Source organism: Cyanistes caeruleus, chromosome 1 (genome assembly GCF_971803275.1).
Source record: "Cyanistes caeruleus chromosome 1, bCyaCae1.hap1.1, whole genome shotgun sequence".
Taxonomy (NCBI): Eukaryota; Metazoa; Chordata; class Aves; order Passeriformes; family Paridae; genus Cyanistes; species Cyanistes caeruleus.
Window position 1 is genome coordinate 40730188 of NC_141701.1, and position 14894 is coordinate 40745081.

Below are 14894 nucleotides of genomic sequence, written 5' to 3' on the forward strand. Positions count from 1 at the left end.
ATTACACTACATTGCTTTCTAATTTAGTACATCTGTTCCTTCATTTTCTAGCTTTTGAATCATTGTGTGTGATTACAGTATTTCAGAAAACATCATGTTCTGATGAAGTTAATTGAACTAAAAGTTACCTCTTTTAGTGGTATCACAACTTTATTTTACCCCCTTTAATGATTTTATGTTAATAATTTGGTACTCTGTTGCAGTCAGTTTGAAAACTGTGCAAATAATTTAAATTATTCTGCCAATTTCACATGCATAATTCCTGCTGATGCCAAGGACAGTACAGCATTCAGAATATTTGTTTTAATCTCTAGTGGCTTTTTAAGTTTTTATTTTAACATTTGACATAGTTCAACTGATCCTACTATATTTTAAAAGACCATATAGTGTCTTCTGATCTCTGCTGGATGGTAAAGCAAACCTTGGAATAGTCTCTTCTGACAGAAACATTAATCAATGCATGTTGTCTGAAGTTATTCACCATGACTGGCAGCTTTTTAAAGCACCAACTTTTCTACAGTTTCAGCTGCAGTAACTTTCATTTATCATGTGTTTATTGCTTATTGAGAAGTTTCAGGAGGAAATAATCTCTGAGGATGAGAATGAAGATGGTGTAAATAAAATGGTTATAAAACATATAAAAATTCTTAACAGAGTGGCTATAAATAATTTGCCATAATACTGCATGGTATTCTCTGTTATATTTTACCTCAGTCTTGCTTTAATATATAGTGATTTGTTAACCTCATCCTGAATTAAATTCCTTTCTGTTTCCTGTTTTTACTTTGTTGGGAAAGCATTTAAGTAATGTCTAAACCTGTAGTTATTTCCAAAATTGTTAACTGTCAAGCAAAAAACTCTACTAGTTTCCTAAGTATTTCCTAAGAGAGGAACTGCCTGGCTGCAAAGATGTTACAGGGGCTATGTAAGGAAGAGATTTTATTGTTTCCTGGAGGCCCAGCCTTTGCTCTCAGTCTGTCAGGCAAGTGTTTTGTTGGGTTCTTTTCTTTGGGCTGGGATGAATTCACCCAGAGAAGCTGTCGATGTCCTACTGCTGGACCTGCTCAAGACCAGGTTGGATGGGGGCTCTGCACAACCTGGCCTAATGGAAGGTGTCCTAGCTCATGGCAGGGACACCAATAGAATAGAATAGAACAGTTAGAACTAGATGATTTTAAGGTCCCTTCCAAGCCAAGGCTTTCTGATTCCATGAATTAGAGTGTGAGTGTGCTCCAGAAAAATGGGTCCATGTATGTTGAATACCTGACTGCTATAAACTCAGGATAATTAATTCATGTTGTAGTGAACTAATAAAGATGCATCTGTTTCTAATGAGACATATACAAAAACCCTCTTCTTACATGCTTGAAATCTTTTCTGAAAGGTTTTAATTAGGTTTATGCTCACAAGCATTGTATGGTTTTAAAAAAATAATTTATATTCAGTATACAGAAAGTGGGTTGCAGCTAGTTGTTACCTCATATTAAAAAAAATTCACTGTTCTCTATAAAGCAAAAATTAGAACAAATATTTACATTTTGTTTTATTGTCAGCTGGGATTTTTTGGAGTTTTTTAATACCTAGTTTTATTGCTTAATCTTTTTTGAAGTAATGTTAAAATGGCACAGGTATTTCATACCAGTAACCAAAGCCAGAAAGATCTTAGGGAAAGCACTGCCTTTTGAATTTGATGTTCTGTTAAAGCTGGCTATCCTTGGTTTAAGTAGCTTCCACATGATATAACTTAGTGTAATTTTCTAACTTTGATATATAGTTTCCTTGTATGCTATAAACTGTGTCTTGCTTACCATAAAAATGGAGTTTGAAAATACTTTTGAAAATAAGAGAAGAAGGACAACCAAAGTTTGGAGGAAAAAACTAAGGAATATAGATAAACTTATAAACCTGATGGGAATTTTTGACACCTTCAGAATTGCATCCAGAATAGCAAAACAAATTTAAACAAATTTGTTATTCACTAGTGACACAAGTCTGTTTCTATAGCCCTAGGAAGGTTATTAACTAGTCTTTAGTAGAAATTAGTTCTCCTGCTAAGTGGCTAATTAATATTTATTTCTATTTATTTATTTATAGAAGAGCTGTGTTTTTAGAAAAAAGGCTGCCATTCTGGTTTCTGGCTAGAGAACAAAACTGCTTTAACTATCTGTTACAACATAGGAATTGGATTCAACCCTTGTAATTGAAAAAAAGTTCAAATTTATTATAATTGTCTTCATTAATTATTTCTACTCGTGGAGTTTTGTGCATTTCTTTACTTGCAAAGTGCTGCTGGAGCAGCTGAAAACAGCTCTTCACAGTTCATTGCCTAAGACCTGTCACAGTGTGCAGCAGTTTTGTAGCCATTACATATGTAAAGATTTCACGTGGTGCAACCAGAGATATTAACTGAGAAACTGCAGAAGTGATTCATGGGTCATGACCTACCCAAGGGTGCCTCATCTGACCACTTCACCCTGCATGAGGAGGAGCTGGGTGTCCAGGAAGTCTTTGGTCTGATCTGTTAGTCCTCTGGGAGTGCCTGGGATGCTCATAACAGCACTTGTCACCCGTGGTTAGTAATGAGACTCACACTTTGGCTATGTGGGCAAGAACACACCTTCACTGGGTGTGTGTAACAAGTTGTGTGGCAGAAAAGGGCAATATTAGGACCCACCACAATAAGGAACATCCCAGAGGGTGCCCAGAGGGTTGCATCTGATCTGTGAGTTACTCACCCATCCATGATGTGTTTATCTACCTCTGTGCTGGACATTTTATCCAGAAGGATACTGTGAGAGACGGTATGGAAAGTTTTACTGAAACCCAAAAAGATTCCATCAACTGGCTTCCCTTGATAAGCCAGGTGGGTTGACTTGTCCTAAAAGGAAATCAGCTTTGGTAAGCAGGATTTTCCCTCATGAAGCCATGCTGTCTGTGACTGATGACTGTGTTGTCTTTCAGGTGTTTTTCAATACCTCCCAGATTAATCTTGTCCATAATTTTACCAGGCACAAAAGTGAGTCTAAAAAGGCTGTATTTTCTGGAGACCTCCTTCTTGTCCTTTCGAAAACTGAGACATCCACCAGCTTCCAGTCAGCTGGGACCTCTCCAGATTCCCAGGACTTATCATGCCCAAAAATCATCAAGAGAGGTTTTGCAATGACATCAACCAGTTCTTTGAGGATTCCTAGATGGACCCTATCAGGTTCCATAGATTTGTGGGGATCCATCTGGAACAACAGATTCCACAAAATTTCAGGGTCAGCTGGGAGCTGATCGTTCTCACAGTCATGTGCCTTCAGCTCAAGGCATTGAGACCCCCTTGGTCTGTCATCCATGTCAGAATCACACTGTGTCCTCCTCACGTGCCTTACCATTCCAGATTAGTATTGCTGGGTGCTGAGGTAGTGCTCAGTGACATGGCAGTGATCAGGTAACCTCAGCCCAGTGATTGCAGGACTGAGTGATAAAGATAGCTATATTTGAGTTATAGTATGTGTCTGTCCTTTAACAACTGAGTGATTCCCATCCAGAGGGGTACTGGAAGATTTTTTTCCTATCTTGAGTCTCTGTGACAGCACTTGGTACACTACAAGAAGTAGAACACCTTTTATGATGAGAATTTACGGAGGTTTATTTGTGTTATATATCCCTCAGGCTTTTCGTTAAAGCCTTGTGTTGCTACTTCAATATTTACAGCCTCAGTTCCCCTGTCTCAAAAGTAATTATTTTGCTTGTTGCTCATGATGAATACTTCTAGCACTGTGCTAAAACTATACATAACAGTAAGCCAACTGCCCTATGTTCAAAAGCCAAACTACTGAAAAATCAATGCTATCATTAGTTAAACATATATGTGCCATTAAAGCTGTTTAATATCCTGCTTTTCTGCGAATCTCATGGTTAATTAGGCATGTAGCCTCAGAGTTCTAACAGTGCTAAACATGATCTCTTCTTCAAACTAAAAACATACTCTGTTCTACAACTCCACAAAAATGGTAATTAGTGCTACAGAGTTATGAAGCTTCTAAAAATTTTACATGTACATCTATTTTTTAACTAAAAATCTCCATATTGAATGATACACTCTGTAAATATATTTTCCATGGATCTATTACTTTTTTCTGATAGGAATTGTACTGCAGATATCTCTTGTCCTTGGAACTTCCAAAATATCACCAAATTAGAGTGGCTGAGGACAGAATGGACCTCTGCAGGACATCTGGTCCAGCAGTCCAGACAAGGCCACCCAGAACTGACTGCCCAAGACCATATGGCTTTCAAATATCTCCAAGGATGGAGACTCCAAAGCTTGCCTGGGCAGCCTGTGCCCATGCTTGGTGACCCTCACACCCAGGGAGTATTTCCTGATGTTCAGAAAGAGCTCCCTGTGTTTCAGCTTGTGCCTGTTGCCTCTTCTCTTGTCACTGGCTACCACTGAAAAGAGCCTGGCTCTGTCCTCTTTGCCCCTAAATGTCTGCAAGTGCTTATAGACATTGATGAAATGCTGCCCTGAGCTTTCTCTCTTCTGGATTAAAGTGTCCCAGTGAACCAACACTGCTCAAAAGTATTTGCATTAGAATATCTGTCTGAGACAGCATATGTACAATCACATAGTGTATGTGTTTGGTTTGTTTGCATGTATGTATATATGTATAATTTTATATATATATATATATACAAATACATTTTTAACATATCTGTATATAAAATACATGTAGAGCTATTAAGACATGCATTTGCTTTTTTATGTGAAACTGTAAAGTATGGCTAGAGCTGATGAAAATAACCCATTTTCCAGAATTCTTGATAAACCAATATGTGATTCAGGGACAATGATTCTGACTTCATATTTCTTTACAGTTTTACAGCTTTTGGTGTTACTCAATTAACCTTGGGGCTGTTACCTGATGTTGTTTCAAATTCATCCTAACAGAATGCATAATTCTTTTTTATTTGCATGTAACTCCTGAGAATCTGTCATCAGTCAATAGATTATTATTAGTAAGAATTTGTATTCTTTTATACTCCAAATACAGAGTTTGCTTATTTTGCTTATATATTGAATAATGTTGTTTATGTTCAGCTGAGTTGTAGTTGTAGTTGCTGCTGTTGTGCCACCATAACTTTTGAAAAATGGTGAATTATTTTTGGGTAAAACATCCATGGTGACTGTAGTCACTGAGTAGTCTATATCTAAGTTATGGAGATATATGCTTTTAAATGTCCAAGGGAGTTTTGAAGGTAGAACTCTTTTCCTAAATTACTATAGAAAATTATATGCTCTCATATGTGCTGGGGGACATGCACGTATGGAAAATATAGAAAAAATCTTAAACCAAAACTGGTTAAAAATCATCAGAATTATGTAGCACCTTTAGACCACTGAGTTTGACTGTGACCCTGCACTAAGTCCTCCACTAAACTGTGTCCTCAGGTGCCACATACATACACCTTCTAAATACCTCCAGGAGTGGTGACCCCAGCACTACCCTGGGCAGTTTGTTCCAATGCTTGACAACCATTTCAGTGTCAAGCATGACTACATTTTTGTGAAGATTCTTGACTTCATTTTTGGTGAAGAATTTTCCTAGCACCCAAGAAAATGACAACATTTTTAAAGATGAACATTTTGAATATGATACCAAAATTTTACCGTACTCTAGCTGTTCTGTGGCCAAGAACTAATCTGTGAGGAAAAGAGAAATTTTCTGAGTCTCTTTTTTTTTCTTTTTTGCTTTGTTTTCTTTTGCTGGCTGAGTATGATTGCCCCCACTATGATGTACAATAGCATTCCTGAGAAAGAAAGAAGAAAATGTAGTGGTTAAGGTGAGTTTTATTTCTTAAAATGAGTACCAAATAATGCTGTCTATTAGGTAATATTTTGAGTGTTCTAGTAAACATTTAGTGACAAAAAAACCCTTTAAACTTATTGCTTATCATTTCTTTATCTGTTATAAGGAGGTTAAAAGTTAGGTTCTGTGACATTATTTTTAATTTTTTTGTCATTCTGATGTCCTGCAAATTGAATAAAATTGTGAAATAGACACAGTCCACAGAAACAGAGATGCATTAGTGGCCTGACTCCAGTAATGGTGAAATATGTCCTGGCTGTCAAGATGTTAAAACACCAACATCAGAATAACTACATTAAATACCATGGGAAAAGATTGCTTACAAAATGTGTTCTGCAAAGTGCAGCTATGGAATCTTTTCTATCTAATAAATATTTTAAGTGAAGACTGTTTAGATCACATTAGTTTGGACCAACTGCATGTCTCATTTAATGTAAGTACTTTGTTTTCACCATATAGTGGTGTCACATCTATTGCTTTGAAAAATTGATTCTCATTTTTACATAATTCATAGTATCGTGCCTGCTGAGATGAGTAAAAAATGCTTAATACATTCATGGCATTACTTCTGTAACATTTTCAAGGTCAGACATTTAATTGATGCTTGATTCTAATTCTATCAATGTCAGTATGCTCATTTAAGAAAAGGAAAATGTCAAAGATGAAGTTTTTAAAGATAACTTTTCATATCTGAAGCCTATACAGAAAACATTGTGGATGCCTTTCACCTGATTTATTTTGACTCTTCTACATGATGAGAACTGTCTATCATATAATTTGTATTTTATGTTTGGGTTATGGCATAATTATTGAGAATTTTCAAGGCTGTGCCCAAGGGATCCAAACCTTTCCAAAATCAATGCTGTATATGCATTTGTTTTTATGCTTGCTGATGTTTGTCTTTGGATGAGATTTTATTTCCCTATGCTCAAATTTCTTACAGTCTTTGGAAGTTGATTTATGAAGATTCTACTCTCCTGGGAGCAGTCTGGCTACTGGCCAAAGTAAAATGGTTGCATGAAGGGTATCCAGAGTCTGGTCACGCAACCTCGTCCCTCAGTTTTCCAAGCTTATAGTTCCCTGCTTCTGTTCAGTTGTCCTCAGCTTCCCTACAACCCCTTGGCGTGCTTAGGTGTAATATCCTTATCTCAGCCCACAGGTTATGAAGCTGCTGGACAGCAGGGGCTAAGATACATTCATCTTCAACCAGGTACATTTCATTGATCTCCTGTCTTTTCTTGCACCAGCATGACAGTGAAATGTTGGGAACTCGTGTTTCACCTTGGGAATCATCTGGCTTTCAAGCACAGAAAAGGGTGAGACATAAGAAAAGTCAATTAAGTCTCTAATCAAACATAGAATTCTTTGTTTTTTACCAACTAACCCAAAGACACCTCAACACAGCAGTGGAGATGCAAATCTTAAGAAATGCTTTGCAGACACACTCTGTGGACAAAAATAACAGAAAAAAATCTGCAAAATGATAAGGCCAAACCAACTTAGCTGGGAAATGTCCTGGTGACCGTCAGCAAGGGTGTGTTTTGTGGGTAGGGAATGTGGAGAGGATGAAGCTGGAAACAGATGTGTTTTTTTGAATTTTTCTCTGTTGTACACACAGCAAAATTCCAAAAGCACTTGGGAAAATTTCCTCATGGTATTTGTTAAATTCTTGTTTCAATGTACACTTGCTCCCCTGAGGACTTGGAAGGAAAAAACTGCAGTAACTCATTCTATTTATGCAATTTTGTCGAAATGATACAATACAGTCAGGGTGATATCTGCTGTCAGTGTCAGACAGACAGTTTGTCTCCTGGGAGATCTGTGTCCCAAAACTATGAAGGAGAATTAAAAAAAAATAAACAGAGAGACAAAGAGAGAGAGAAGAAAAAAGTTATTGTTTTATTCAACAAAATAAAACAGAAAGTTACTTTTGTTTTCTATGTTTCTTGCTGTAAGCTTTGGAGTTCTAACTCTAAATTTAATAAAGGAAAAATATATACAGGTAGATTTTTTTTTCCTAAAATGAAGTGACATTAACTGTATCTTTTCTACACTGTTATCTTTAAGAATCTGGGGGAAAAAGAACAAAGTAGATAACAAAAAATAGGGGTAGAGTAGACCTGAAGAAGATAGTCTAGACCATTATCCTGTCTACAGATAACACTGACCCTATCTAAACAACTCCCAATGAAACTATGTTTAATCTTCTATTTACAAACCTCCAGTGATAGATTTCCATGTGTCAATAAATTTGCTGTCTAGACAAGTGTTTAGTAGTTTTATTTTTATTTTTCATATTTCTTTTCTTCTGCTAGGGCCAACCTAAATATTTTCTATATCAGAAATTACATCTACTTCTTACTGACCTATCCATGGCAGAAGTGCAACATAATTTTCTTATGTCAGTCTTGAAAGCTATAGGGCTGCCTCTTTTTAGGCTTTCCTAGCTGAAACACTTTAAATATCTGTCTGTGGACTCTGCTTTTATTGCCTCGCTCAGACCTTCTTCTTCTGTTTTACCACCTTACAAGCAAAGCCCAAAAGGGAAATGGTGCTCCAGATGGACCTAGGAACTGTGTGGAGGTCTTTCTTCAGTTTGATGATTTGCCCTGGAAGAACAGCCACCAGGATAATTCTGGACTGCACTTCTTAACTGTTTAAACTTGTTTTTTCAGAAGTAATTCTTTAGTGAAAAGTTCAGCAGTGAAAATGCTCTAGGAACAATTCCTTGGAGAAATAGAGGGAGCATGAAGCCACTCACTTTTGGATGATAAAGCAGCTCATAGGAATATATTCAGAGTACTCTAGGTCATTTGTCCTAAGTGTCTGGGAATGTTTCCAACACCCCTTAATTTTTTAGTATGAGTGTTATGACTGCCTTTGAAGATCTGGCCTTTATAGAAGAATCACATATTCATTTTCATTGAAGTATTCTAGTTTCTTATCAGATTCAATCATGGAAAAACAGTTTTTCAGATGACTTCCTGGGGAAAAAAAAAAAAAAAAGTGTATTTTTACTCTTGTTTGTTTCTTTTAATCTTGTGGTTTGAAAAAATATTTCCCTAGCACACACTCTTCATGAGAAGTGATACAGAGAAAAGGGAGGACATTTCAGGTGATAGAATGGACAAAGTCAGGTGAGAAATTGGATCACAGACCTCTATTTTGAGATCGGTGTACAAACTAATGTGCTGCGGGCTACCTGAGCAATATCTACCTCTTAAAACTTAATGGTCAACAAATTTTAAGCTAGTTTATCCTCAGTAACCTTCAGATACTCTTATGAAGAAAATATCTGAATATCCTAATTTTGAAAAACATGCGGAAGTTCAGAGGAAAATATGCATAAATTTAAAGTTCTGTCTCCTCATCTTCATATTTGAGTGTTTGTCTGTTACTGAGGAGAGGAAAAGGCTAAATGATTTACACTCACATCATTAGAGATATTTGTTCCACAGATTAATAATTACAGCCTCATCTCTGATTGGCTCAGTTTTATTGTGGACATTGTTTCTTACAATGGATTGAGTTTCCTGAGTTACTGATGTGCATTTCCTCTCTACCACTTGGTTGTACTTTGATTCTTGCTTAATTGAGGTTGGGTGAAGCCTACACATGACTAGAATCTTTGGATGAGGAAAAAGACAAAGAGGCTTTGTTACCATGCCTTGTTATTTAAAAAAGGTAATTATGGACTTTATTGAATTGCCAGTCCCCAGATTCTTCTTTCTGAATTTTTAAAACAAAACCATTGTGTCTGTACATTGAACATAAGGCATTTGAACTTGAAAGACATGGCAGATCATAAGCACATAGAAGGAATTTAGAATTAAATTATTTTCAAAATAATTGTTTTTAAAGTGGCTTTAACAGTATGGGGATTTGGCTAATGGTTTTTGAATGACTGAGATGAGAAATATGAAAATAAAGACTGTGATGCATAGCATAAGTACAAGAAACATAACAAAAACTGTTCTTGAAAGAATAAGAAATTGAAAAGCGTACAAAGACTAGATCATTGTACTTTGTCAGTAAGCAATGACAGGACATTTATTGTATTATTATTCTTCACTGTATACTTTGTCTGGATGTAAACTGAAGGTTGAAAGCATTGAGCCATCAAAATTGATAATGAAATCCAGTCCTCAGGGAACTCCCACTCAGGAAATTGAAGCAGAAATGATCTTATTAGAGTGTGTGTGAAAGCAAATGAGAAATGATGTAAATTGTACAGCAGTGCATGATTGTGAGATTTTCTGGCATCCATGAATCTTTACACTACTCTAATCAGATGCTGTCCTGTAATTAATTTTCATGGCTTTAGATATCAGAAACCAAAACATTTGAAAGGCAGAGTCACCCTTTTTGTAGAGTATGAAATACTACAGCGATTAATGGGCTTGCTCTGCCTTATCTAGTCCAGGCTCTGAAGACTGGTTACCATGGTTTGGTGTCTGACAAGTTGGCACTCCTCAATCCTGGAAGTTTGTACAGGTATGGGAGCTGCTTTTTTCTTGAAGCTAATAGCTGCAGTGGTTTTTTAGGTTCTCCGTTCCATCTTCTATAAGTGTTCAAAAACCAGCCCTGTTGCAAATCTGTGGGATGTTCTGAAGTGGGTATCCCTCAGTCACTGTAATTATCATTGATTCTTTTTTATAAATAACCAAAAAGAAGGTAAATATGGCTGGTACTCCCAGGTGTCCTAGGGAGAACAAGTGACTGTTCTGTTTCATGTCTGTCTTTCTGCATCTAAGGATTTATCATTATGTAAAGTATGAAAAGTATGAAATACTTTGCATGTGTGTATGTGAAAAAAATAAAATAAGAATAAACAAAAAATACCCTAACAACAACGCCAAAAAATGAAGTATTCATATACTCTAGTATGCTTTACTAATAAATGACCTCTGTTCAAGGAAAACATGTACAGAATTTGCCTGTGTGCCTTTATTTTTGGTAATTTCTCTTGGCTTTTTACTGCTGTTGCTTCTGCTGTTATTCTGAGCAGTTGTCAGAATAACAGAGAGGATGCAAAGATGGCAGCATTTTCCCATCTCCATCACTAACAGACACCACACAAGTATTTTCTTTCACTGAACTACTTAGCTACTGACACTGTATAAATACAGTGCTGCTTCACTGTTACTCCTTGGAGAAAGATTTATCTGAACAGATGCATTCCCTGTCCTCACGGCCTTTAAATAGATGCTCTGCCCAAGATGTACAGAAAATCAGATATACTGATACACAAAAAGGGATGGGGAAAATCTCATGTCTTTCATTCCCAGTCCTTTCTGAATATATATATATATATATATATATATATATATATATATATATATATTCTGCTTCTGGCTATATATACAATAAGTTGTGCTTGAGATCACAGGACAAGAAACCAGAGCAGGTTGTTATTCATTGCATATCAAGTACTTTCACTGTGTACTTTTTCTACTTATGAACAGGTTGTCTGGATTTTTTCGACCAAGTTCAAGCTTTATTTATTAACTTGTAAGTTGTTATTTTTGAGAATGCTTTGCTTTTGTTGCTTCTCAGTCCTGATTAGCAAGAGGTTTCCACAAATAGGACTTCACTCCTTGCTTCTTTATCTATTCCTGGAAGCCATTTGGTGTACCCTTTGGGCTTGGCTGTCATCTTGTTAATTGCTGACAACATTGCAGAAAAATTGGCCTACACATTGTGTGTTGCAGAATTTTGTGAAAACAAACAAGATAGAGCAAACATTAAATCACTGCCTGTCAGCTCTGTGAGGTAAATGTCTGTCTCTTCCTTATTTCTGGTGTAGGAGACTTATTTGTCAATGAGAGATAACCATCCATGAACTGCCCAATTTTTACTGTAGAGTGACCTGCAGAAGGTCTTGCATCTGTAGAATAAACCTGAATCAGGCAATTGCAGGAGTTTTTAGGTTGTGTGTTATGAGGCTACATACCCTGCATGAAGCCACCATTGCAGAAAGGATTCCTTCCAGACACCAGAATTTTGCTGCTGCTCATCAGAAGGGTGAATTTGTTTAGTGGAAATGTTGAACCTGTAGAGGATCCCGAGCGGACGAAGTGAGGAGTTGGATTTAACCTCTGTTTTTGCTGAGCTGAATAAGTGTAATTTATTTAAACTGTTACTACATAATAGTATTGCTAATGAGAGCCTTAATTCACTGGCTTACTTGGCTATTATCATTATTATTATTATGGTAATAGATAATCTCCTTATGCAGTAAAGTGGCTGTGTGGAGGAGAAACAGTGAAAGTCATACAGTTTTTAAGGAGAATCTCCAAATATGTAACTCCAAGGTTCTTACTGCAGAGTCATTCACAGTTGGGTCTGTTCTGCACTGGGTGTCGTGGGACATGACCTGAAGATGGAGGTGCTGCCTGCCTTTCTGGAATTAAACCATGGCTTCACTGCCCGCTCCCTGGGAGGCTGTACCAGAGTTTTTGATTTATCCTCTGCCTAAGGGAAGGGGAGGATGGTGGTTGGAGATGGGAAAGGTATCCCTGATCTCAATCAGTTTCCTATTAGGCTCATAAGAAACCCAAGTCACTGACAGGACTCTGTTTCTCCAATACTTTTAGGATCAGGCACTGGGGATTGCACTAATGTCTCCTGAAGAGGGGAGGAAGGAAGTTATCTACTGCAATAGATCTTTATAGTATTTTCCCCCTGATAGTTTACTGCTAGCTGGTTTAGATGAAGGTGCTTTTTATTGCAATTTATAGTATCAAAATCTGACAAGAATAGGACACTTCAGTTCCATTCTTTCTTTCTTGTTTTTGGCACTGAATTTATTATTTTTTACCTACTCGTTTCCATCAAGCAGTGCAGAGGGAGTGCAACTCCCACTGCTGTAGATCTTCACATTTATCTCTAGAATTCATGCAGAGCTCAATACACCATTGACAAATTACAGTGCAATTTCTTAACAGTTTCTTATATACCATGTGGAATCTTTTTAATGGCTATAAGGTGAAAAACGTATCCAAACCGTAACCTGGTCTTTAATAGATGTAAACCTGTATGATGCAATTGCACTTTTTTTTTCTCTGTTTTTGGAATTGAAAGCTAAAAAGCCATACTTTTGGGATCTAATTTGGGATGTAATTATGTGGAAAATTTTTGTGGAAGGGTGGTGCCATAGTGAAACCATGCAAGAACCTGAAATGACTACTAAAGTGATGACAGTCTTTTGGATAAAAGTGTGTTTTGTGGCAGCTTCAGAAATGCAATGAAGCTGGTGGACTTTTAAACTCCTGATATTTCTTTAAGTCCTTTACTTGATAGCTGGTAACTGCTGTACTCTTATTTTTTTAACTGAATGATGAGATTATTTCAATTTTTGTATATAGAAAAAAGCATTAAATGAATTGCATTCAAGAAAAATGGCATATTAATAACTCAGAGACAAGAATTTCATTTCCCAGTGCCTACTTTGGGACCTCATGGTCTTATACATCTTAATTTCAAAGTAGTTTCATCAGGATTGAAGAATGGAGCTTAAGTGTCACTTCAGCATTAAAAATTGCTTCTGATTTTGGCAATTCCTTACATATGTTAGAAGAGTTCTCTACGACTCCACCTCTTTTTTTTTTAAAGCTTTATGGTTGAACTGATTTAATGCATTGATTTTGTGGGTGGTAACATGAAAATAAATTGTTTGTAAGGATGTTACATTTTCTCAAAAATATTTATATTTCTCAGAGCAACTTACAAGCTAAAGGATGAGCATAATTTATTTATAAGGTAATGATCTAATGGCATTAATTTACAACAAAATAGTGTTAAAATATCCATGTCACAATGATAGGAAACAAAAATTTATTAATCAAAGTCTTGCTAGAGTATTCATCTTACCTGAAATAGGAGTGGCTCATATGTCCTTGTCCACATAGGAAAAGTCAAAAATGGGTAGTCTTTTTAATTTGTGGATATACTTATAATGAGTTAAAATTTATATACTGGCCATCAGCTTTTCTTCACAAATATTGATGTATATTTGAAGACTAGCTTGAGACTACAGACCAGAAAATCTCATTCCAAGTTAATGATGTTGATTTCCATCATTAATTTTAAAGTCAGAAAACTTCATCCATTTGCTGTATTGATTTGCTAATGAGAATACTTCTGTGTTCTCTTGTGTATGCTGCTTGTTTTGTACAATGGCAGAGCTTGTGACCTGGGGTGATCTGGACATAATAACTACTCCCAAAAGGATTGTTTCTCATTTATTATGCCCAAAATTCCATGTCTGAGTCAGTCTGAATGCAATTTTACTGAAGAATGACATTTTCTCAGCTTTCTTGGCTTTCTAATAAGGAGAAAGAGAAGTTGAGAGAAAATATTCAGCCGTTTGCAGACCATCAATTGTGCAATTAGGAAAATGGAGCTTCTGTGACTAGCTGCATCCTCAAATTAATGTCCACTTAGCAGAAATCAATTTTAGACTTCTGACTTTCATACTTGGTAATGTCTACAAATCAAGAAAATTTTATTTGATGTAAAGATAGAAGCTCTTGTCTCTTCATGCCTTCATCTGTGAGAAAGACCTCTGTGATACTTTTTGATACCCTTTATTATTAAGGCTTGGCTGAAATGCCTATATAAGAAGGGAGTAGATCTTTGAGACAGTGAGTTTTGGACAATAAGACTTTTAATAGAAAAGATTGGTGCAAACATCTGCTTGCACAAGCTGAGTTGATACTTTTATATATTTTCTGAAGAAAATATATTTTTTAGCCCAAATCCACTTCCAAACCTTTATACAAACCTATATGTTCTTTTGAATATATTTAACTTTTTTGAATGGCTTGTGAAATAATTGCAGATTATCAACATTAATGGAAAAGAATATATTATAAACATGAACTTCTTCTATGATTTCTGTGATGTCTGATTGTCATTTCTCACTGCATGTGGAAGAAACAAAGACATTTCATTTAGCCATATTCACATTTCCAGATATTTTAAGTGGAGAGAATGCATTTGAAACCTTAAGTTCGTGATCCCAAAGAAGACTGGTTA